This window comes from Cryptomeria japonica, chromosome 3 (assembly GCF_030272615.1).
Source record: "Cryptomeria japonica chromosome 3, Sugi_1.0, whole genome shotgun sequence".
NCBI lineage: Eukaryota > Viridiplantae > Streptophyta > Pinopsida > Cupressales > Cupressaceae > Cryptomeria > Cryptomeria japonica.
Window position 1 is genome coordinate 860,615,731 of NC_081407.1, and position 23,609 is coordinate 860,639,339.

Consider the following 23,609-nt stretch of genomic DNA (forward strand, 5'->3'; position numbering starts at 1 on the left):
AGATACACGGAGAACTCGATCACAACATCAGGATCTTCCACATGCATTCATTGCTACTGCTTCCGATCCACAGACATTTCGGGAAGCATCAGGGGTTCTTGAGTGGGACCAAGCTATGGAGGAAGAGTATAGTTCCTTGATGAGGAACAACACATGGGATTTAGTCCATCTCCCTAAGGGGAGAAAGATGGTTCGATGTAAGTGGATCTATCGGACCAAGTATGTTGTGGATGGTAGTGTGGATAAGTATAAGGCTCGACTTGTTGCGAAAGATTTCTCTCAGGTTGCAGGTGTTGACTATACTGAGACCTTTGCGCCCGTAGCCAAGATGAACTCCATTCACTTGACACTTGCTATTTTTGCAGCTCATGGTTGGGTTGTACATCAGATGGATGTGAAGAGTGCTTTTCTTCATGGTGATCTTGATGAGGAGATTTATATGGAGCAGCCACAGGGTTTCATCCAGGATACTTCTTTGGTTTGCAGACTAAGGAAATCTCTCTATGGCCTTAAGCAAGCCCCTAGGGCTTGGTATGCCAAGATGGATTCCTTTCTTCTCTCCGCAGGGTTCACCAGGTGTCATTCCGATCCGAATGTCTACATTTTACGACAGGATGACTCTCACTTGATACTTGTGCTCTATGTTGATGATTTGATCATTATAGGGAGTACAGCATCCATCATTAGCAGGGTCAAATCTGCTTTGCATGACAGATTTGCTATGACTGACTTGGATCTTTTGCACTACTTTCTCGAGATAGAGATTTCACAGTCACCTTCCGGGATTACACTATCGCAGCCCAAGTATGCTCTTGATCTACTTGCACGCTTTCATATGGCTGATTGTAAGCCTGCCCCGACTCCCTTTCTTTCAGGAGTCAAGCTTGAGGCTCATTGTTCTTCTCCACTAGTTGATGCCACTTTGTATCGTCAGCTTGTGGGTAGTCTCATATACTTGACCCATACACGCCCTGATATTTCATTTGCAGTTGGCATGGTTTCCCGCTTCATGCAGGAACCACATGAGTTTCATTGGAAAGCCACCAAACGCATCCTTCATTACATCTAGGGTACACATCACTATGGGATTCACTATGCAGCAGGCACAGGACTTTGCCTGGTTGGTTACACAGACTCTGATTGGGCTGGCGATCTTGATGATCGTAAGTCTACTTCCGGTTACAGTTTTCACTTTGGTTTAGGCCCCATTTGTTGGCAGAGCAAGAAGCAGCATGCTATTGCTCTTTCTTTGACTGGGGCTGAGTATCGAGGCGCTATTAATGCAACGATCGAGACCATTTGGCTTCAGCAGATTCTCACAGAGTTTGGGTTCACCACTCCACGACCGACAGTTCTACATTGCGACAATCAGAGTGCTATTGCAATCTCGAAGAACCCGGTCCAGCACCAGCAGACCAAACACATCGAGATTCATATGCACTATATCCGAGAGCTCATTCAGGAGCAGGTCATTGATTTGCAGTATTGTCCTACAATGGAGCAGGTTGCAGACATATTCACCAAACCTTTCACCGAGAGTAAGTTCCAGCAGTTGCGAGCTCTCTTGGGGGTGCGGGATGTGTCATTAGGGGGGGTCAGCTGACTTCTCCTTACTCTCTTATGAGGGGGACTTTTTCCTCTTTGAGGTTTTGTCCTTCTTCTTTGAAAGTCTTTTGTACTTTCATCTCTTTTGGGGGGGAGTTTTTTCCCACTGGGTTTTCTCCCTTTCTCCGTTTGTGAGAGATTGCATTGCATAGTTTTGCTTGCATTTGCATATTGTACATGGGTACCTATCATGGCCTAGCAACCGAGACCCATCTTGCATTGTTGACTTAAGTCTTCATTCCCCTAAGTTGCACTTAAGGGGGGGTGTTGGTGTAAATAAATATTCATTATGGATATTATTACACTTAAGTTAACTTAGGATAATGCATTTCTTCGTAGTTTGGATTTGAGACACTTAGGGAAGTGTGCACATAGGGATAGAGCTTGTAGGAGAAATTCCACCTTTTGAGGTCTTGTTTTGTTGTTACACTCCACATTCGGTGGGTCATCCACCTCTTGTGGAATATTATATTATTTCTCCTACCTACCCCTAGTATTTCTTACCTACCCTTGTTTCTCATTGAGCCACATGTCATGATTGTGTGCTCGTACATCCATATGGCCTTGCCTATATAAGAAGGCCTATATTCATTGTATTGGTGAATCCAGTTGATCATTTTCATATTGATGAGAATACAATTTGTTCTTGTCATTCTTTTGTCTCTATTTTTATACTTTTCATTGTGCCCTTGATCTTGGCAAAATCTCACAGTATTATATATACTTATAATCTCAATAACCTAATTTAAGACATGATGATGTTAAATGGTGCATGTAACTATTGGGAAATGGGTAGCATTCCAATAGGGGACATTACACAAATTGACCTTTTTTTTTGCAAAATTTTATAAAATATCGACATCCGTGACTTGCAAAAAAGGAGTTAAAACCCTAAAAGCACTTTTAAAACACAAACTCACTTCATTTTTCTTATCCATTGAAATTCTCAGCCAACTATAGAGACATTTGGATCATGGAGAGGATTTCTGTTTGCAAGCAGTGTCTTCAGTTCAGATTTTAGTATTTGCAGACACAGAAGACACAAAAAACTAGACTTAGACTAAGAGTTTGGCACCAGAAAACATAAAAGATCAGAGGACACCTATGGTCAATTTTAGCAGAAAAAATCCAGTGTCACTCTGCAAAAGAAACTCATATTTATTCCCATTACCCAATGATCCTGCTTAGATCATCCAAGCAGATGACATTTGTCCCAATCCTTCTGCACAAGGTTTCGACCATGTCATCATATTTTAAGTATGCAATCATTCTTACAATTGTTGCAACAACTTTTCCCCAAAACTTGATTCCATTTTGTACAGCTGCAACTAGGCCTTCAAATCACAATAGGTCAAATAGTGCATTCTATCAAGCTGGACTAAGAAATTCAATGCTTGCCAAGAGCCCAACTACCATTATGCCCAAACTCAAGCAAACTCATACTTCATGATCAATTGCATCGGCATGCTAGTGGATGCCTAAGATGCATACTATATAATTTATAAATAACTGATAGGCTGCTATCGATCAGAACATGCCATGCATCTTCTCAATTATATGAGAGCATCATTTGCATTTACCTGCCTGATTATTATATGAGAACTCAATATTATTATTTTGATATTGAACTTGATGTATATGATGCTGTGATGGTCTAATCATGATGCTATGATTGCCATTTCCACCTTGCTTTTGCACCATAAATTAAAAGCTTTAAATCAATTTATAATTTAGTCTTCACCCATAAGCTTTTGATATCTTATCAGTGTGTTATCTGTTTTATAATGGACTGACTGAGAATGGTAACATGAATTATGCAATATTTGTAAAAAATCTCAGCGCATGCACACAAACACAGACATATGTACAAGCAGACCTAGCCACAAACACAAACAATTTTCTTTTGAGGCCACTCTGAAATGGCTTATATAACAGTCGAATTAGATGAGAGGAGCCTATATATCATACTCAGAGAAAATCGGACGACTTATCTAATGATTGAATTAGATGACAGGAACCTATATATCACACTCAGAGAAAATCTAATAACCTTTACTTGGCTTACCTCACCTAATTTCTTTCATGAAATTCATTGCAATTATATTAACTCACCAGTTCTGCCAGTGACCTGTTTAATTTTGCAAAGCGTGGAGCCATGTGTTGATTGAGGTCTGACAGCAACAACCTTGTATCTGGATCAAGAAACCTAATGAACAAAAAAAATGGTGTAAATTGGTAAGATCCAATGAAACTTACAGGAAAAAAAAATTAATATGCACCTATGTATACTATGAATAACTATTCTCTAAGGATTATAGAAAACCATAGAAACAATCAAAAAATTCAAACATATGTACTTTTCAATCTCTTTCTTGTTCTTAACAAGATCCATTTTAGTCAGGATATTAACATGAGGCAGTTCAAGTTGAATCATTGCTGAAAGAGATGCCATACAACCACTTAGGTACTTCGTTATATCTGAAACAAACTGCAGAATAATGTTTATCAGTTTTCTATTCACAAGATAGGGAGCAAGCAATAATAATCAATACAACAAAAACAACACAGGTTGATTCAGTAAACTAATATATTAAAATGGTAAAACCAAAAGACAATTATAAAAGACAAAAACAGAGAGCCAATCAATATGATATACAGCAAACCTGTGAATCAAGCAAATATACAGCACAAACATTGTAGTTCCAACGCTTGAGTTGATAAACAAAAGTTCGAAATACAGGAACGTGTGAATAAAGCTCTATTTGACCTGGATAATAGAAGAGAAAAAATTTAAAACTCAAATTAGAAACAGATATATTGGTTGAGGTAAAACTTGGGTTCACAGAATTTGAGAACGTAAGTGCCATTTAGCATGTTCTATAAAGACAACCTATCATGGCAAAGAAAAAAATAATAAATATTTTCCGAAACGAAAACTGTTTTGCAGACTCACCTGGACAGTCAAAAACAAGATAATCATCATCTAAATAACCTTCCAATTGCTCTGCGAACCAATCATCTAGATTCTCCTCAAGGTGTCTTTCAGAGTCAAGACAACAATACATAACCAGAAGAGTACAACAATTCATCTAACTAACTTACAATGGTCCCAAATGCTAACTAAAATATCATATTTCTCGTATAACCATCTATCAGCTTATATAAACACAATATTACACCCCATTATGTATGTTATCTAAAGTCAAACTAACTGCATATATGATACTGTGTGGGGGAAAAAGTGAGACTAGGTTAACATGCCCTAATCCTACCTTTTGACACACATTATGGAATACGAAAGAGCCTAGACATATCGCACAATTGGCTACTTCTTTTGGTGAAAGAGAGAGCCACGGGATATCTATTAGGATTTCTATTCCCTTGTTGAAATTGTAAGATCAAGTAATGCAAGTTCAAACCCTAATCCCAAAATGCAAGTATGAACTAATAACAAGATTGCAGAATTGAGATTAAACAATGAACAGCTGTAAATACAAGGATGAAATAAGAATGCAGATGTGTACCCGGAGTCAAAATCGGACTGAAAATGTTCGGGACGGGGGCGTGGGCGCCACTGTCCTGAAAACTGCACCGGAAACTGCTGTTCTGCACTAAGGAACACTGTCGGAAAGCTGTCTGAAAGCTGTCTGTCCGGAGGACCAGGGCGCCCAGCGCCTCTGTCCCAGGGACCAGGGCGCCCAGCGCCCCTGTCCTGGCAGGACCAAGGCGCCCAGCGCCCCTGTCCCAGTCTTCTGCTCTGCAATTTGATATAGAGTGCTGTCTCGACCTTCTCTCTCTGGATCTGTATCCCGCGGCGTCGTCTGAATCCCGAAACCTGCAATGATATCTGAAAAAGGGTGTGTGGGCGGCTATATAGGGTTTTGCCTTAGTCAAACCCCCGCTTCGGTGATTTCCACCTCCATGAATAGCCAAGTTGTTTTGTAAAATGTATTGTGTGTGCAGACCTAGTGTGTGTGCAAGGTCCTAAAATGCAAGAAAGCAAACTAGAGCAACCTAGAAAGTAAACCCTAATTGCTTGTAAATGATAACGTAAATGCTCTAAATCAAGATGCAAAGTGATCTAAAGCATGAATAAATGATGTATTGAAGCTTATGTAAAGACATGAAAACAACATGAAATCATACCCAACCCTCAAGGGAGGAGTACAAGCCAATCTTCAGTCGGTAATCTCCTATTGTTCTTCAATGTCTTCCAAGCCCTAAATGAATGAATGGAATTGATAAATGCTTGATAGAGGGATGTTGTAAGATGTTGAAGTCTTCAAAGATCTGCTCTTTCGCTACATATGAAGTTCCTGAAAACAAAAATCGGATCCTTTCAAATGAAGAAAGAGAGCTCTTATGTATGAAACCCTAGGTCGCAATTTCGTCTTTTGGCCGACCTAGAGATTGAATATCCCGCCAATTTCTTGGGGTTAAGCTTTATTTTATGATTGGATCGCGCTCCTAAAATTCCGGGAAAAATGTCCAGGACCGTGTGCACTCCGGGCGCCACGGTCCCGACAACTTTTCACCAAATTTTCAGGACCGTCAGATATGATGATTTTAGAGAGAATCCCGAAGTTACAGATGATTTCGAGATGTTTTGACCCCCGAAATTAAGCCCCCAAGCTCAGAATAGGGCCTAATTAGGGTTTTTGATTAAGTGATGTATTGGAGGAATAAAATGAAAGGGGCACGCTTTAAAGAAAGGGCCCAACTTTGTGATGTGGAAAATGGTGAAATAGCACCTTTAGACCTAATTAATTCGATTAATTAAGTGCTAAAGGGGAAATGTAATGCAAAATGCAACTGTGCCAAGGCGGGTGCTAAACTAGGTGTTAAATTGTACCGCTTTTAGCAAGTGCGTACAATTTATGACGTTACATTTAGCCCCCACTTTAGCGGTCATATGAGTACTACGTGCATATGCAAGCTAAAATACAGAAAGTAAACATTATTTGAAAAAGGATATATCCATAAGTTGTCGAACGAAGCCCCCAGCGGCATCTGCAGTACACAGTTAGGAACCGCACCCTACAAAACAAACGTTAGATCACAAAAATCACCTAATGCTTACTAAGGAAAGTGATGAAATTTGTGAGTAGCTGTATGCCCCCCCCTGTTTCGACTTGCTTATTAGGGAGGTGAAACAGGGTAGCATGTTTACTTACGACAAATTGTGTAAGAGAGTATTGATGAGGGATGTTCACTGAAAAGGCTTCATCAGAGCACTTTTTGAAACATCCCGAGAGTAGGGGACTGAAAATACGATTCCTACGCAACAAACGGTTCGAAAATCGCATCTCCCAAACTCAAGTTATGATGAAATGAGTGAAAGAGGAAAATTAGGGTTTTGAAAATAAAGGTTCAGGAATGAACGTATATACCTTGAAAGAGACACTTGCATTTGTCACTTTGTTGATTCTGAGTACTGTTCATTGTAGCGGAGCCCACATAGCTATCATCATGCCTTCACGACGACCGGAGCGTCCCACGAGGGTTGAGATCCTGCGCCAGGCCGTGATTGACGACGAGCCACTGGACGAGGTGAGTTGACTGAACTTTGACTTTTGATTTTCTGCATTTTGACTTTTCTGTGATCGTATGCGGGCCCTGAAGGCTGACCCGGGGCCCACTCAGGGCGCCATGGTCCCTGTGGGGCGCCCTGGTCCCCCCAGGGCGCCATGGTCCCTGTGGGGCACCCTGGTCCCTGACAGGGCGCCATGGTCCCTGACAGGACACTATGGTCCCCAATCAGGGCTTGGCGAGGGGTTTCAGGACTAGCACACGATGTTCGACAGTTTGCATTAGCGATTTTGATGATTGAGTACTGATTACGGTTATGTTTTTGTGTCGCAGGGCCTTCCGTACATGAGAGAGCATACAGCGGGACATATTCTTCGCAGTTTACGAGATCAGATTCCGCGGCTTACTCAGTCAGAGAGAGACACACTGTCGATAGTAGGATTATGGTATGTGATCCTCATGCCAGCCATTCGGTTCCATCCTGCGATGCTGATGGCATTGATGGAGCGATGGGATCCTGACACATGCACATTTCATCTTCCAGTAGGGGAGCTGACGGTTACACTCGAGGATGTGTACCGTATACTTCGTCTGCCTATCAGAGGAGTGACTGTTACATACGTGACTGATCGGTCAGCGGAGGATCATCAGAGAGAGCAGGTGTATTGCATAGGGAGAGTCATGCCGAGCGAGACGAGAGGTCGCATCATGGTCAACTGGCTCTTACATCCTACAGGGGAGGTACCCCTTCTGAGACGCCTTATGATAGCCATCATAGCACTAGCCGTCTGCCCTAATGGGCGAGGGACGCACATGCATGGGGGTCTCACATGGTGTATCAGAGCGATGGAGAGACACAGGAGAGTGTATGCTTGGGGTCGGAGTATGCTTGCACATCTCTATCACGACCTTGAGGAGTACGTATTTGGACAGGGGTTCAGTTTGATGACATGCACACTTCTGCAGGTGTGGATTTTAGAGCACTTCACATGCACCAGGCCCGTCGGCTTTCCGCTGAGTACAGCGAGCGAGCGACCTAGGATGTTCTCTTATCCACTTACCAGCGAGTGGAGATTTGGAGATTTATTATATTGGAGAGTGATTTTTGATAGACTGACAGCCGAGGTGACAGTGTGGAGACCTTACCTACGGATGCACAGATGGGATGGGATGGAGAGACAGTTAGCATGCCTACAGAGGAACCGCCTACTGCGGGGACGATATGCACACATCATAGTCCCTTTCTACTTCGATCGAGTACGGAGGCAATTCGGGCTAGAGCAGTGTGTTCCAGCCGATGTGCCCATCTATACTCGACACTCGCGGGTCCTTCCCAGACTTAGAGCAGTAGCGAGACCGACGATAGATGACATCGAGACTACAGACTTAGAGGGATCTGATCAGGATGTAGTCACTGACTACTCTGCAGAGCCTGGAGCACAGCGCAGGTATGTCTCATGGTTTATGAGATCATATCCAGGTCCTATCTTTCCACCAGATCATCCGACAGGCTATCCAGGCCCATGGAGACATGGAGACCAAGACAAGGACCAGGGATCCAGGTCAGAGGAGCCAGAGGAGGGAGAGGGTCATGAGGAGGCGGGAGATCCTGATCCACCTACAGGCGATCAGCCCAGTGCCGAGGAGGAGGAGGAGGATACAGATAGAGAGGAGGATGAGGGAGACGCAGGTGATGATGCGGATGAGGACGAGGATGAGGATGACGAGGAGGACAACGAGGAGGAGGATAGAGATGATGAGGAGGAGTCAGATGCAGCTCCCCACCATTCAGGAGACGATACCATAGCTCTGGATCCACCTCTTATTCCCCAACAGGGGGAACATGAGGCGATACGGAGACCTGTTCCTAGTACCGTCCAGCCCACACCCATCGTGCACAGATTATTCGAGCGAGGGGAGCCTAGTGGTGCCCAGGCACAGATGCTACCATATCATGATCCCTACTGGCGTGAGGGAGATCCAGGTATAGTAGTTTTATATTGATTGATTAATGTTTTGATGATATAGAATGGTACTAACAAAAAATCTGTTCTACTGCCACAGCTAATGTGCAGGAGTGGCGTTCCTTAATTCAGCAGGCAATGACAGACATTTCCATGATAGCACAGATCCCCAGTTCCTCACAGATTGCCTATAGGCCTCAGGGGAACGCGGGTCGGCATGAGGACTTGTTTTCCCCATTCCGAGTACAGGTAGATATATGGAGGGAGAGAGAGAGTCCTATCAGAGGACCTCCAGCAGGCGCGACAGAGAGAGAGAGTCCTATCAGAGGACCTCCAGCAGGCGCGGCGAGATCTAGCAGCAGCTCAGGCCGAGACTACCACCTATCGCGCGATCCTTATGGATAGGGATCGTAGGAGTTCCTCTCGGAGTCACTCACGGTCTGTATCGCGCTACACACCCATGGGTCCACCTTCACGGCCAGATCAGGAGGGAGTGTCCAGTCGACACTCTCCAGCCACTAGCCCTAGGGATAGGAGATGATTTTATGATGTAAAAGAGAGGTCGCATTTTGGACATACAGTGACCTATATTTGTATACGATCCACACATATATATATGTATATATACATGCTTCTCTTTTGTCTCAAATGTGTTATCTTTAATGCTTAAAACAATGTATATTTTGTTTTGATTAAATCTAATACATCTGGTAAATGTACATGTATGTTCAGAATTTAATTTCCATGTGATTGATTTCTCAATGCTCCATGATTAAATTGATACATGTGTGACTTAATTAAATATTTAATCAAGTACTACATTGATGATAAGGAAGACATATGCATTAAGTCTAAGAATCATATAACTAATGTGATTTAATTCCAAACTTAAACACAACATGATACGATTCTACTTAACACATAAAGACACTGTATAATATGTTAGCATAATGGAATGTAAATCTTTCACAATTTACATAAATGAATTCAAGACAAACCATGAAGTAAAGAAACACACTTGTCAAGAACGAAGCAAAACATCATAACATTTAATTCTATTTTGCTTTAATTAAGAGACACTAACATATTATCCAATGTTTGAAGAATTGAAAAGAAGATAAATAAGGAATGAAGAATTAAGCATAATATCTATGCAAGTGCATAGCATTTATAGGTTCTTTAAGAGGCGTACCGTCTACATCCGCTATTTTGTAAGCACCTGATCCATAATCCTCAATAACAATGTATGGTCCAAGCCAATTAGGACTGAATTTTCCCTTTTCTGCAGGTACGGCATTCACATTGCGCTGATTCTCATAGAGGACTAAGTCACCTATTGAGAAGGAACGTTGAATAACCTTATCATTATAGCTTCGTTGTAGAGTTTTGTGATACGCTTGAATATGCTCAAGAGCGTTTATACGCTGTTCATCAAGCATCTCAAGCTGTTGAAGTCGTTGTTCTCTATAAGAGTCATCATCTACTATACCTTTGAGAGAAACCCTAAGTGATGGAATCTCTAGCTCTAAAGGCATAATAGCGTCAGCACCATAAACAAGATTATAAGGAGTAGTTCCTGTGGCAATTCGTACACTCGTTCGGTAAGCCCAAAGAGCATAGATTAGCTGGTTACTCCAATCCTTACCATGCTTATTCACGGTTTTGCGAAGAATTTGTTCAATTATCTTATTGGATGATTCAGCTTGACCATTTGACTGAGGATAGTATGGTGTAGAAAATCGATGTTTGATATGATACTTCTCGAGGAATTTCTTCACGTCCTTGTTCTTAAATGATGTCCCATTATCTGAGATTATAGTAGAAGGTATCCCGAATCGAGAAATGATGTTTTCTAGAAAAAATTGACAAATCACTTCAGCAGTAGTAGAGCGAAGGGGAATAGCTTCTACCCACTTCGTAAAGTAATCTGTTGCGGTTATAATGAAGGTGTGTCCTTGAGATGAAGGAGGAGAGATTTTTCCGATGAGATCCAAACCCCATGCGGAGAAAGGCCAAGAAGCTACTTGAGAACGAAGTTCTTGGGTAGGAGCATGAATCAGATTATTGTGTTGTTGACATTGATGACATTTTTTAACAAATGAAAAGGAATCCTTCTGCATAGTTTTCCAATAGTATCCCATACGAAGCAATCTATGAACCAAGGATTTGCCCCCAAAATGCCCCCCACAGGCACCTGAATGTGCCTCTTCAAGAGCAATAGGGATTTCCGACTTGTTAAGACAACGAAGGAGAAGACCATCATAACCCCTTCGGTAAAGGACATTAGAAAGAATGATATACCTAGCAGACAGCTTGCGGATTCTTGCCCTAGTGTTCCTATTAGCAGAATCAGGAAAGATACCATCGGTCAAATATCTTACGATATGCGAGTACCATTCATCTGAGTCTATAAAATCACAACATGTTACCAAGCTAGAATTGTCTACAATAGCTGGAGAAATAAGGTTGTGAATAACAAATTTAAGATCAACCACAGGGTCCTCTAAAGATACAAGAGAAGCCACACATGCCATTGCATCCGCATGTCGATTATCTTTTCGAGGAACAAGTTCCATGGTATAAGAATCAAATTTCTATAATAAAGAGATGGCAAGATCTTTATATTGTGATAATTTGTCTTGTTTTGCTTGATATATTCCTGTTACTTATCTTATAATCAATTGCGAATCTCCATAGATATGTATGTGTTTTATGTTCAGAGCTAAGGCTGCTTTTATTCCCGCTATAAGAGCCTCATACTCAGCAATGTTATTGGTACACAGGAAATTTAGACGATAGGATAAGGGAATGGGTTTCTTTGTAGGAGAAATCAGAACAACACCTGCCCCCGATCCCGTACGACACTTAGAGCCATCAAAGTATAACTCCCAAGTTTCATCTTTCTCTATAGAAAGAATGAAGTCGTCAGGAAAGGACTCAAGGTTAGGGAAGGAGAAAGGTGAAGGGGCCTCAACTAAGTGATCGGTCAACACTTGTCCTTTAATTGCTCTTTGTGAAACAAATTTAAGGTCAAATTCAGTTAACATCATAACCCACTTAGCTAGACGTCCTGATAAATCAGTTTTAGAGAAAAGATGCTTCAAAGGATCAAACTTTACCATGACATGGACTTCTGAATTTAAAAGATAATGTCTCAATTTCTGAGTCGCAAATACCAAGGCCAAGCATTGTCTTTCTATCGCAGAATATCGGGTCTCATAATCAAGTAAGGTACGACTTATGTAATAAACCGGACATTCCTTACCATCTTTATCATGTTGTGCCAACAATGCTGCGAGAGCATGAGAGGAAGCAGCTATATACAGAAGGAAGGGTTTAGAAGGTTCGACAGGTTGAAGAATAGGAGGACTAGCCAAATACACTTTTAAATCTTCAAATGCTTGCTGACAATCCTCATTCCATTGAAAAGTGATATCCTTTTTAAGAAGTTGAGTAAAAGGAAAGGTACGATCCGCAAGCTGAGACACAAACCTACGAATAGCTTGAATCTTTCCTTGTAAGCTTTTAAGTTGAGACACATTTCTAGGAGGTGGCATGTTGACAATAGCATCTATTTTCTTAGTATCCACCTCAATCCCACGATGCGAAACTATGAACCCTAATAGTTTTCCACTATCCACACCAAAAACACATTTGCGGGGATTCAAGCGCATGTGATATTTACGAATTCTTTCAAAGATTTGACGAAGGATTTTAACATGATCCATGCGAAGAAAGGATTTGGCCAAAATATCATCAACATAATCCTCTAAAATCTTATGCATATAATCATGAAAGATAAGGGTCATCGCTCGTTGATAAGTTGCACCGGCGTTTTTAAGTCCAAAAGGCATCATTATCCAACAAAACGTACCCCAAGGAGTGGTGAAAGCAGTTTTGAATTGATCTTGAGGGTTAATAAAAATTTGATTGTAGCCTGAAAAACCATCCATGAAGGATAACAAGGCATGTCCTGCCGTAGAATCAACTATCATGTCAATGTTTGGAAGAGGGAAATCATCTTTTAAAGAAGCCTTATTTAGATCCCAAAAGTCGGTACACATTCTTATTTTGTTGTCTGGTTTAGCCACAGCGACAATATTTGAAATCCATGGGGAATAGTCAATAGGGCGGATAAATCCAGCCTCCAATAATTTTTCAATCTCAGCCTTAACAAGCAGAGCCACCTTAGGATTCATTTTTCGAATCTTTTGTTTCACGGGCTTAGCATCAGGAACTAAGACAATATTATGAGTAACGATCTTAGGATCTATACCAGGCATGTCAGAATATGCCCAAGCAAAGATCTCAGGGAATTCATGCAATAGTTCTTCATATTGTTTCTGTTCCTCTTCATCCAAACATTTCCCAATTTTAATGACTTTCTCTTTATTACAAGGATCCATCTTAACATCAGTGGTGTCACTTATGAGAAGATTACTTTGTTGAGGAGTATCCTTTAACTGAGGGAATTCTTTCACAATCTCGTCATTATCAATCTCTTTTCCAAAATAGGCTTCAGTGTTCAAACAATAAGGGAGTCCCCTATTGTGATGATAACGAGGAAGAGTGTCATAGGCTCCCAAGAACTCAGCTAAAGCATCGTCGGTAGGGAAGACGTCAAAAGCACAAGCACACGAAGGATCCCCATTAATGTACTCGGGGTGTTGCATTGATAGAGAGGTAGAAATAACATTAACACTAATGCATGGTCTTTTAGAAGCTTTAGTGCGCTTGCAGGGATTATAGCCAAGTCCAAAGGCATAACTGTGAAAATTAGTCTCTAGAGGAACTCTTATCCCTTGTTCATGAGCACCACAACCTTTTCCATGATACCCATGCTTAGCAAAAATGCGAAAGCCACGACCATAACGATCAGCCAAGAAAGAATCAAACTCTTCATAATTAGAGATGTGAGGAGAAGAAGTTTGAGAGGCGGCCACAAAATTATTACTCATAGATTCAGGTAAGGTTGATTGATTTTTAGTTTCTTCTTTCTTTTCAACTTTAATTTCTCTAGAAGGAACCTTATATTCACCCACAAAGGTAGGATTAAAATCAAGGGATCCCCAATCGTCGTCTTCGAGGATCTTCCCAGGATCAAAATCCTTCTTATGTGTAGTTTCAAGTTGAGAAGAATCTTCTCCAAGAGCTCCAGACTCATCCAAAGAATTTTGATCATCGGAGAGTGAGGATTGACCGATAGGTATCTTATTTAAAGATTCATCACTAGATGAGGACGGCTTAGAAGAACCCCCCTTAGAAGTGGATGTTTGCAAACAAGCTTGAAAATTAGTATCACCTATCAAGGTATATGTCTTATTGTTATAAATAAATTTAACTTGTCTATGCAATGTAGAAGGGACAGCTTGCATACTGTGAATCCAAGGTCTCCCCAGTAGCAAGTTGTACGTTAGATTTCCCGACATAACATGGATAGGTGTAGGCAAAGTAACAGGCCCCACTGTGATGGGTAAGGTGATAGTACCTAATGAAGTTTTAGCCACATTATCAAAGCCTCGAATAGGACGAGAGTCCGGTTCAATTAAGGATGTATCCACATTCATCTTATGCAAAAGATTAATGCTACACACATTAAGACCAGAGCCATTATCTACTAGTGTTCGCCTTATAGCAGTGTCTTTCATGATAACCACAATCATCAAGGGATCATATTGATGTTGGATTTCACTAGTAGGCAACTCATCTTGGGTAAACACAATTTGAGCTTTAGGATTCATCACAGAGTTAACCAAAGATGCTATATTACTAGATGTATTCGGTGGAGGAACATTCAAATCTTTCAAGGCATCTTGTAACATTCCATGATGAGCGGAAGAAGTTTGAATCAAATCCCAAAGGGATATCTTAGCAGGGGTAGCTTTAAGTTGTTCTATGAGATCATATTCCTTTCCAAGAACTTGTGAAATACGTGGAGCTTGTGGAAGAACCGGTTGAGGATTCGGAAGGGAAACTGGGATAACAGGAGGAGGACTAGGCTGCCTATTATTTCTGGTATGATAAGTATGGGCAACCGCATGATAACTCTCTCTAGTTATTTGCTTGGCATAATTATAAGGACTTATAGGTTTTCTTCCTTGCACAGTGATGATTGGTTTATTCGGAGTACGAAAGGAATCATGATCATACCCTCCTTGGACAGTAAGGAGAGGTGACTTAGAAACTTGAAAGGTGGGAGAAGGATAAGCTCCTTGGACTTCAAAGAGAGGCTTTTTATGCTCATTCAAGTTTATCATGTTAACTAATTTAGAAGTTTTGTTCTTGTTTAAAGATTTCGATAAAGCCACAAAGTCATCAAGAGCATCATCCAACAAAGCATGATCATATCTATTGAAAGGTTTATCTTTTGATTCAAAAGGAGACATCTCCTCATAGAGGGGATTGGTGAAAACAACCATGTTACTAGATTTAGTGGAAGAGTTGATAGGAATGTACCCTTGAGAGGACTCATTCAACTTATCTTTCTCATCACAACGAAATGGCATAGTAACAAGGTTTATGAGTTTTTGGTAAAATGAAGGTTTGGCATCTTTAGGGTTTAAAAACTCATCTAAAGCTTCATCTAATTCGTCTTGGCTATACTCATAATAATCATCGAAAGCATAAACATTTTGCAAATAAAAATCTGACATTTTGAAAAGATTACACAAAACTTAAACACCCAATGCAAAGAAACACACTTTTTTCTTTTTTTTTCTTTTTAATGAAAATGAAATGAAAACACACTAAATCTAGATCTAGATCTAACAAATGCAATGCAAGAGGAAGCAATGATAGATTCACGTCGGGTTCACCAAAATGTGTGGGGGAAAAAGTGAGACTAGGTTAACATGCCCTAATCCTACCTTTTGACACACATTACGGAATACGAAAGAGCCTAGAGATATCACACAATTGGCTACTTCTTTTGGTGAAAGAGAGAGCCACGGGATATCTATTAGGATTTCTATTCCCTTGTTGAAATTGTAAGATCAAGTAATGCAAGTTCAAACCCTAATCCCAAAATGCAAGTATGAACTAATAACAAGATTGCAGAATTGAGATTAAACAATGAACAGCTGTAAATACAAGGATGAAATAAGAATGCAGATGTGTACCCGGAGTCAAAATCGGACTGAAAATGTTCAGGACGGGGGCGCGGGCGCCACTGTCCTGAAAACTGCACCGGAAACTTCTGTTCTGCACTCTGGAACACTGTCGGAAAGCTGTCTGAAAGCTGTCTGTCCGGAGGACCAGGGCGCCCAGCGCCTCTGTCCCAAGGACCAGGGCGCCCAGCGCCCCTGTCCCAGTCTTCTACTCTACAATTTGATACAGAGTGCTGTCTCGACCTTCTCTCTCCGGATCTGTATCCCGCGGCATCGTCTGAATCCCGAAACCTGCAATGATATCTGAAAAAGGGTGTGTGGGCGGCTATATAGGGTTTTGCCTTAGTCAAACCCCCGCTTCGGTGATTTCCACCTCCACGAATAGCCAAGTTGTTTTGTAAAATGTATTGTGTGTGCAGACCTAGTGTGTGTGCAAGGTCCTAAAATGCAAGAAAGCAAACTAGAGCAACCTAGAAAGTAAACCCTAATTGCTTGTAAATGATAACGTAAATGCTCTAAATCAAGATGCAAAGTGATCTAAAGCATGAATAAATGATGTATTGAAGCTTATGTAAAGACATGAAAACAACATGAAATCATACCCAACCCTCAAGGGAGGAGTACAAGCCAATCTTCAGTCGGTAATCTCCTATTGTTCTTCAATGTCTTCCAAGCCCTAAATGAATGAATGGAATTGATAAATACTTGATAGAGGGATGTTGTAAGATGTTGAAGTCTTCAAAGATCTGCTCTTTCGCTACATATGAAGTTCCTGAAAACAAAAATCGGATCCTTTCAAATGAAGAAAGAGAGCTCTTATGTATGAAACCCTAGGTCGCAATTTCGTCTTTTGGCCGACCTAGAGATTGAATACCCCGCCAATTTCTCGGGGTTAAGCTTTATTTTATGATTGGATCGCGCTCCTAAAATTTCGGGAAAAATGTCCGGGACCGTGTGCACTCCGGGCGCCACGGTCCTGACAACTTTTCACCAAATTTTCAGGACCGTCAGATATGATGATTTTAGAGAGAATCCCGAAGTTACAGGTGATTTCGAGATGTTTTGACCCCCGAAATTAAGCCCCCAAGCTCAGAATAGGGCCTAATTAGGGTTTTTGATTAAGTGATGTATTGGAGGAATAAAATGAAAGGGGCACGCTTTAATGAAAGGGCCCAACTTTGTGATGTGGAAAATGGTGAAATAGCACCTTTAGACCTAATTAATTCGATTAATTAAGTGCTAAAGGGGAAATGTAATGCAAAATGCAACTGTGCCAAGGCGGGTGCTAAACTAGGTGTTAAATTGTACCGCTTTTAGCAAGTGTGTACAATTTATGACGTTACAGATACCAAAATAAGTCATGGAAATAGCATGTCCTCAGGTGATCACAGACATGAGATTTTGCCAGCTTGAATGGAAAATTTTACAATAACCTCCTGTCAGATTGATCGGCTCAGTTCAGCCACAGATTTTTAAAAAATCCTGATATCTTTGATTTTATAATGTCCAGAAAAAGGGTTCTCAAAGGAGACGCAAAATGTTGGAATCAAAAAGCTTTCCACAGCTAGATAACTGATATTATGTTTACCTGTGAAAATCTCAAATTTCTAAATCTAACTATATTACATATACTATGTATGCTACAAAAACAGCCATTTCATAGTAGAGAGCCTATATGAATAAACAACCATAAGTGAATAATACCCTTAGTGTATCCTTCATCCTAATGTAGAATATAAAAAACTGAAATTGACTCTCAGAATGTTCCTGTGAGTAAAGTGACCGCTGTACACCTTGATATACCTTCACAGAGCCTTCTAAAAATAACCTAAATGATACTAACGACAGGAGGTGGTTCTTTAAGGTAAAATGGAAGGTTAAAGCATCATAGGGAACACTCCATGGCAAGCACTGGTCAATATATGGCTACTTCTATATGTGTTTGGGATATGTCCTTTAAAATTGTGCACAAATGTTTAGGACGCCACTTCTTTCAGTTTTTCATGATGTGCTATTCTTGAAGCCTAAAGGAAACTGGCATGCAAGATTATTTCAAGAGAATCCCATTGGAAGTTTGAAAACCAACAAAAGGGTGCGATTTGACTGTGAGATCCTAATGTGTCTTTCTATATACTCAGGAGTGGCTGGAATGCATACTGATTAAAACAAAATATAAATGAACCTAATTCGTATAATCTTTCAATCTTTTTAAGATAGAGAAGGAAACACTTGATCGGGTTGGAGGGAGATCAACTGCTATCGGTATCCATCCATTCAAAAAAAACTGGCACTATTTGAGCTTAGGAACATGATTCCACAAACAAGCACAAACATAGAGACCTTGGAAAGATCCACTTTATTGACATTTCAGACGAAAAATGAGATGTGGCTCAAACTGGTCATTAGGAATTAATAGAATTTAGAAAAACGAGATGTGGCTCAAACAGGTCATTAGGAATTAATAGAATTCAGAGCATTGCCAATCTTAAGCTCAACAACAGATTAGAACCATTCCCCTTGTTTCCAAACTTATAATTAAGCCATATAAAACTTTTAAGTAGCAACAAGTAAAAGGTAAGAGTTGACTTTGAGAGTAAGAAAAAAGGTCAAGGATTGTGGTTACGCTAATTTATACAGATAGCATTCCAATGTTCAAAGATAACAATATTATTCAAATCCAAGATGCTGAAAATTAACCCATTATGCAATGAGTGCTAAGTGGACCATTCATTCTCATGAGAGATGGATTCTTGTGAACCAATACTCATGAAACATGGTCAATGAGTTTGACTCAAAAACTACATAGTTGAACCCTGATAGCAATATCATAGTTTGACTTGCTGTGGAAAATACCTCCTACTTATCAATTGATGAGATAAAGGGGCTCTATAATGAATGGTTCATAAGGCACAACACTTGCAGAAGGTTTTGCAAATGGGGTTGCAAGCTAAGTGGGTTTAACCTTGGAGGGAACTCCGTGGTTAAGTGTGCTTGAGTTGGAGTAGTACTAGGATGGGTGACCTCCCGGGAAGTCCCAATGATTCACCCCTGTGAGCATCACCTAGATGCAATGAGTGCTAAGTAGACCATTCATTCTCATGAGATATGGGTTCTTGTGAACCACGACTCATGAAACATGGGTCAATGAGTTTGACTCAAAAACTAAACAGTTGAACCCTGATAGCAATATCATAGTTTGGCTTGATGTGGAGAATACCTCCTACTTATCAATTGATGAGCTAAAGGGGCTCTATAATGAATGGTTCATAAGGCACAACACTTGCTGAAGGTTTTGCAAATGGGGTTGCAAGCTAAGTGGGTTTAACCTTGGAGGGAACTTCGTGGTTAAGCGCACTTGAGTTGGAGTAGTATTAGGATGGGTGACCTCCCGGGAAGTCCCAATGCATCACCCCTATGAGCATCACCTAGATGCAATGAGTGCTAAGTGGACCATTCATTTTCAAGAGAGATGGGTTCTTGTGAACCACTACTCGTGAGACATGGGTCAATGACTCAAAAACTACACAGTTGAACCCTGATAGAAATATCAAGGTTTGACTTGATGTGGAAAATACCTCCTACTTATCAATTGATGAGCTAAAGGGGCTCTATAATGAATGGTTCATAAGGCACAACACTTGTTGAAGGTTTTGCAAATGGGGTTGCAAGCTAAGTGGGTTTAACCTTGGAGGGAACTCCGTGGTTAAGCGCGTTTGAGTTGGAGTAGTACTGGGATGGGTGACCTCCCGGGAAGTCCCAATGCTTCACCCTTGTGAGCATCACCTAGATGCAATGAGTGCTAAGTGGACCATTCATTCTCATTAGAGATGGGTTCTTGTGAACCACTACTTGTGAAACATGGGTCAATGAGTTTGACTCAAAAACTACACAGTTGAACCCTGATAGCAATATCATAGTTTGACTTGCTGTGGAAAATACCTCCTACTTATACATTACAATATTTTCAAGCGTCAGTCTTTATGGCTACTACAATGAAGAACAATGAAATGATTAGGTCACTAAAAATATAGAGATACAAGTACAAATATTTTAATTCCTATGTTGTACAATGAATTTGGAGAAAGATGGTAGTTGATTAATGTTTGAGGGGTGCCTCCTAGTATATAGATTCTAACTCGATGCACAAATAGACAAACAGGTTGCTGAGAATGCATTTCAAATATTATTTTCAAAGTTTTCCCAAGGGTGGAGGACAAAAAGTAGACCAAGGACTTTTAACCTAGTTAGATTTGTACTTCCAATGTTTAAACCATAGCAGCAAAAATCATTTGGGCAAAAAATCGGCAAACCAAAAGTATAAGATTTTTTGAAAAAATCAGATTTAAAAAGAAACATAAAAAAATTTAAAGAAAGAGTCAAAAAATAGTTTAAAAAAAAAAATTAAGGGCATTTCCATAGCATAGAGATAACATTTCACAAAACATACCACAACAACATAGATAATAACTAGATGGTGACAGTTGACGAAATGTCAATTGGAATATAGTTTGTAATTTTGTATAAAGTCGACCTGTAAACTAAGTACAAAGTTTCAAAAAATCAAATGTAGCCAATGACTCTTACTATGCTAGAGGGCAAGAGATCCTCACGTCGAAGCTCTTGGATAAGAGCCTCTCCTAAGATGTTCAATATGATGAGTATTCACGTTGGCCTCCATTACAATTTAAAAATCCTCTGGATCAAAAAATTCATCAGCAGCAACAATCCACTTAGAGTTTGGATCAATCTCATCAAGGTCAATTGGCTCATCATCTTCAATAGTACATGTTTTTGTCCATGTAGAAATCAGACTTTTCCTTACAAGTGAAAAACATAATGAATACAATTTCAACTGACTGCAAGTATATTAAAAGTCTAACCTTGAGCTTTCTTTAGCTTCAGGTAGAGGTTGTGGTGATTGTCTGTTGTTGTGTTAGATGGTTGTGTTTCTTGTAATGTATGTGTTCAAAACACTCCAAACATGCTCACAAGCAAATGAACCGCATGGCTGGCTCAAAATGTGTCTCATCATCCATCTAAGATTTTTGGTTTTGGGACCAAAAAAATCTCACCATTGTGCTGAAAAACACATCATATGAAGATTATATCATGTAAGAATATCTTAAAATCTTGACACATTTAATGATCATGTCCACAAAACAAAGATTATAAAAATTTTATAGAGTCTACTTAGTTTGAAGGTCAAGCTGCCTTCCACAGCAGCCTAGATGACAGAAAACCCCATAGCTGCCTACAATGTTTCTAAGGTAGGAAACATTTTCTCCATGCATATGAACAAGCCCTATGTGACCTTTGCATCATCATGTCTAAATGAAGAGTTATAGAACAATGTCGGATTGAAATAGTATCTTGCAACATGGAGAGGAGAGTGCATCTATTGATCCCATCTTTTATCAATTATGTCCCATTATGGCATATAGTTGTCCCTGTTATTTTCCATCCTACCCCTCATCACCTCATTGGCCATATCCATAGCCTCATACAAATATCCCATGGGGAATTTATCCCCATCTACTAGTCTCAATACTTTTACTAGAGGCTCTGAAAATTCTAAAACTTGCTCAACAGCCTCCCAAAAACTAATAGAGTACATGTACTCTACCACTGCTATGCCATAGGCTTGATTGGTGAAGCTAGACTCTATCCACTCATTTGAAACAAACATCCATTTCAAATTCATTTTTTGTTAGCAAAGAGTTTATAATGCAAAGAAGTGTGTTGCAAATATTGTCACACCTAGTCGAGCTAGCTCCTTGCCATTTGCAAAAGAGTGCAACATGCACAAAACTCTCATGTGATTATTGATGAATTTGGTAACTATGCAAGTTTTTTGCAATACCTCCTTAACCCATTCAAGTTATCCAATATCCTCTAGGGTTAGATCAAGGCAATGTGTTGCACATGGGGTAAAAACATAGTGGGGTATTTGTCTGTCACGACTCTCTCAACAACAACACAAGTAGCAACATTGTCTATTATAAACTAAACCAGATTTTGCGGCACTACATCCTTGACCACTAGGTCATACATCTCGAATAGTGCATCTACTGATTTCATTGTATATAATTGTTGATGTGTTTTTCATGCACATGCGAACACAGAATAAAATACCTAAAGGTACCTTATCCTCTCTTGAGCAAAGTTTCCCGACTGCTAAAGATCTCGCCCAAGGATCAGTCGAGGCAACTCCAAGGTTCTTGTATGTAGGTTCTCTACTCGTGGATAAGCTCTTTGTGGTATGATGTGATTTTGCTGGAATCACAAGGGGACTTACACTTGATGACTAAATGTCTGATTTGCTTTGAATATTGCTGGAACACAGGATTTCACTAGCCTAGATTTTTTGAAAAAAAGGAAAAAAGGATGAGGGCGAGGAAAGGATCTAATTCTGACACTAAGAATGTAGGAGCAATGAATAGCCTTTGATGAAATTCTAACTAAGTCTTGTTTTGACATCCCAGGACCATCTCCACAAGGTTAGTGCAATCTTCGGAGGAAAACTTTATGATATTCAGATTATCGCTACAGGCATAGACACCATCAGACTGATGCATATCAGTGAAGAAGCGACAATTGAAGTTAAGCTTAAACTGAATGATTCCAGTTGACTACACAAGGCAAGTCTGCAATCAACAAACTGCTAGTAGTATGGATATACAAATTTTCACCATCAATCAAACACATTTCTTCCACTCATCTAATAACATGAAATCAAATATGAGAAGTATAGAGACCATGCAAATTATTGAATCGACCCATAGATTTCACCATTTCTTCAATCAAGTTTTACAAGCCTTTTACAACAACATCTTGGCAACAATCTTTGCCTTCTCTTTCTATTCTACTCTAATTGCTATACTATTAACTGACTATTCACTATTTCTAACTATTCACCTTCTATCAACTACTGACTAACTATTAACTTCCTAACTATATCCTTTACAAATGAGGAGCCAGGGCCTATATAGCGCTCTCAATACAATTCAATGGCTCAGATCAATTTGAGATCAATGGCCAAGATTTTACAATGAAAACCCTAATTAGGGTTTGTTACAACCAACTCAATTCTGGCCAATGAAATAATTGCATTATTTGGACACATGTCTTCTCTGGAATATTCGACCAATGGATAACCGGGGTAGGTACATCGAAGTTTGTGTCATTTTGATGAGTTAGGTACATTGAACCTGAACACGCTAAGGTGGACCAATCCAACTGGAGGGATGATGACTGGGACGCCACCTTGTCTGACACTTGGTTGATGCTCAATTTGGTGATGTTGAGAAGCTAACTTTAGTTAACTCTTTTGAAACTGTCTGCTTCTCCAATGGACCCTTGCTCTGACCTCCTTTGTCTTTGATGTGCAAGATGGATGGTGTACCTT

At 40.2% G+C, this 23,609-nt stretch overlaps 1 pseudogene; it reads right to left on the bottom strand.

Moving 5' to 3' along the window:
- LOC131066662 (GPN-loop GTPase 3-like) overlaps positions 1-23,609 on the bottom strand; it is an 83,774-nt pseudogene that overhangs the window by 45,960 nt on the left and 14,205 nt on the right.